Source organism: Etheostoma spectabile, chromosome 4 (genome assembly GCF_008692095.1).
Source record: "Etheostoma spectabile isolate EspeVRDwgs_2016 chromosome 4, UIUC_Espe_1.0, whole genome shotgun sequence".
NCBI classification, from domain to species: domain Eukaryota; kingdom Metazoa; phylum Chordata; class Actinopteri; order Perciformes; family Percidae; genus Etheostoma; species Etheostoma spectabile.
The window spans coordinates 27632678-27636038 of record NC_045736.1 but is presented as its reverse complement, the minus strand read 5'-3'; positions in this window follow the sequence as shown (position 1 = coordinate 27636038).

The window sequence follows — 3361 nt, the reverse complement described above, 5'->3', positions numbered from 1 at the left end:
TTTAACAGTGCAATGTAGAGCTTATCACAAATGGGGTAACCCTGGTGATCGCTTAATACGGGCATGAATTTAAAAAACACTTATAATGCAATCTGCTCTATTAGTTTCAAAACTACGTTGTTTTTTTTAAATTTTCTGTAAAAATGGTTTTCAGGAGGTAAAAATATAATCATCAACTGCAAATTTTACAAACATTTTTTTTCAAAATTTTACTTTTGTGGTTTAGTCATTTCTCCCTTTTACAGTCCATATGGTTTATGCCATGCAGCCTATATTAGCCACTGTAGGCCCACTGAAAGTGTGCTGAGTAGAAGCAGAAATTGTGTCTGGCAACTGGAGAACACCACAGTGGATGGGAATGACATTTGAGTTTGTGGGAGAAAGGACTATATGTCTTTGATTTCTTTTCATGAGTAACAATTTGGATTGTCGTTCTGGGCCGATCTGCTGCTGCTTGTTTGGATGATGTTTCCTGGCTGGTAACACCACTGTAGTTGTAGTAATAGTGAAAATGAAAACCCCTAAATCATGTGCTTACCATCCACCATGCCTCACTAAGAAATATGGAAATGGCTTTTTGTCTTTTCTTGTAATCCTCAACGGTATTTTTGTAATTTCAGTGGATTAATTCCAACACAAACTTTTTGCCATTTACTCTTCACAGGCCTGTTGACAGTCCTGATGTGCTCTAAACGCTGTACTAGCACCACCTTGTGGAATCGGTGTCTCACACTGCACTGAAGTGAATCTTCGCTGGATCACAACAGGATCACAAGTGATAAGATGCTGCCTTCAGGGACCCCAATTTAACACACGTCACAAACAGTTTAGAAGAAGCAGCCTTAACCCCTTGTGTTGTCTTCTCGTCTAAATTGAAAATCAACACTTTTGTTGATGGGTTTTATCAATGCTTTTAACTTTTTCTTACGTTTTTCAACAAAATCAACACTTTTGACGCTCTTTTTCAATGCTTGTCCCTTTCACTACAGTTATTTTTGGAATTCATGGTCAATAAATAAGGAAATTATGCCTAATGTTTGAGTTAGAAAAGCAGAAATTAGGAATTATTTAGACTAAAACTAAAGGAATGTGTGTTGATGGATAATCACAGACTGGCATATGTCAACTTTTACTCAATACTATTTCAAAACCACTTTTTTTTTCAAAATGCTCTAAAATTGAACAAGACATCATTGGGTGATGACAAAGGACATTGATATAGGAAAATAGGTCAGTTTGACCCGAGGACAACATGAGGGTTAACTATTTAACTGTCAGTGTAATATTTATAAAATCATAGGTGTTTTGGTCATTGTTCTGTGTATTAATATAGAGTACACTTTAAAGCAGCTCTGAACAACATACTGTATTTATGTTAACAATGCATCAGTTGATGAAAGAGGTTGCACACACACACACACACACACACACACACACACACACACACACACACACACACACACACACACACACACACACACACACACACACACACACACTGTGGTTCCTCTCAGCTATATGGAGTGTCTTTCAGTTCTTTTATGTTCTTTTATTTATTTTAGTTGTGCTGCCTGCAACTTGACTGTACATCGAATATAGACATAGGGGAGCATTTAGCAGCTAAGGAGCCATATATTTCCCATGTGGTAATATAACTTGGCCAGAGCCTAAATGAGAGTGAATATTGGACTTATTCAACAATTGACTCAACTCCAAATGAATGCTAAAGTTGATAAAGCTAAAAGTATAAATAATCAGCTGTTGGCTAACAAGCTCATCCTGTCAACTTTCCAGTGGTAAAAACATGACTCCTGTTTACAGCCTGTTTTTGCTGCCCCCAAGTGGCCAAATAAATTAAAAATGAGCTTTTTTTATTCCTTCAGAATACAAACATACATACAGACAAGGCATTTTAATAAATCCATTTTAAAAATAGAGCTTTTACTCGGGTCGAGCACATAACCCAAACATAGGAGCATATTCGTAACAAATCGACATAAAGAATAAATTTAAATAAGTAGAAGGAGGTATCTAAAATTAAGTTAAGAGTTTAATGTAAATAAATCAAATCAAGGGCCTTTTTTTTATCCTTCACCCGTTTCAATGACTTACACAAAAGATTGAACTCATTCTTCCAATTGATCAGGGAGGGTTTGGTCTAAAAATTTCTACATTTATGTGTAATTTGTTTTCCTAGAAGCACCAAATTGTTGAGAAGAAAATCTACCTTCTCATCTTCAACAAAAACACCAAACTTTATATTCATCACTGTCAGAGGTGGCATCTCGGTGTCCCTGGTCTGTGACCCGCCCTGCAGATCTTTCCAGAAAGACTCACACAAAAAATACATATTCTACATTCTCAATTTCCTTTTCACAAAATTATTAGTATCAAAATTGAATCTCAGTCTTAAGAAAATTAGAAACGAGTAAATGTAGTTTTTAACCCTCGTGTTGTCTTCACGTCAAAATTGAAAATCGGTTCTTTTTGTTGACGCTTTTTATCGATGTTTTTAACTTTTTCCAACATTTTTGTCCTTTTTTTCAATGTTTGTCACTTTTTTTTGACATTTAACACTACGTAACGCTAACTTATTAACTTTAGTTTTACAGTTATCTTTGGAATTTATGGTCAATACACCTCATTTATAGGAAATTATACCTAACGTTTGAGTTAGAAAAGCAGAAATTAGAAATTATTTAGATTAAAATTAAAGAAAAGTGTGTTAATGGATAATCCCAGACTGGAATATGTCAACTTTTACTCAATACTATTTCAAAAACACTTCAATTTGTTTTCCAAATGCTATAAAATTGAATAAGACAAAAATTAATAAAAGTAGAGATTTGTACTTGGCAAATAGCGTTGTGTGGAATCAATCATGTTATTTTGGGTACTTAAAAAGAAGATTGATACAGGAAAACTGGTCAATTTGACCCGAGGACAACATGAGGGTTAAAAGCCCACACAGACACGAAGATAACTAAATAATGAATATAATAATAATATAATAATAATATAATAGTAGTCATTTACACTTTATTAATCCTGCAAGAGAAATTGCAACGTTTTCACTCTGTTGTTAATATTATACACATTACACACAGGCTTGAATTACACACACACACACACATGCTCAATACCTATCCTGTACGTGCACTACTGGAGGGACAGAGCTACAGAAGAACCTAGACAGCTTCTCATGATGCCAAGGACAGTTCAGTTGGTTCAACTGCTCCCCAGTCCGATCTGAACGTATCTTCTACTGGCTGGAAGGGAAATCATGATTGAGTCGGGGCCTCTCTGGAGCCTTGCTGAATGACGTGGCAACACTTACGACACCAGTGTAAATGAGACGGCG